Genomic DNA, 279 nt, shown 5'->3' with positions numbered 1-279 from the left:
TGTGAAGGGGTGAGGCACTGTCACAGGTTGCCCAGAGAAGCTGTGGCTGCCCCATCGCTGAAAGCGTCCAAGGACAGGTTGGACGCGGCTTGGAGCAACCTGGTCTAGTGGAAGGTGTCCCTTCCCATGGCAGGGAATGGGACTGGATGATCCTTCGGGTCCCTTCCCACCCAAACCATTCCCGGACTCTACGAACGGGCCCGGAACGGTCGCGCCGCGGGCGCGTTGCCGGAGGGAAGGCAAGCGGACGGTGCCGGGTGGTGCGGTGCCGTTTCCCGC

The sequence above is a fragment of the Manacus vitellinus genome, unplaced genomic scaffold (genome assembly GCF_001715985.3).
Source record: "Manacus vitellinus isolate BGI_N305 unplaced genomic scaffold, ASM171598v3 scaffold_16_pilon, whole genome shotgun sequence".
NCBI lineage: Eukaryota > Metazoa > Chordata > Aves > Passeriformes > Pipridae > Manacus > Manacus vitellinus.
Note: the sequence above shows the minus strand (reverse complement) of the source record.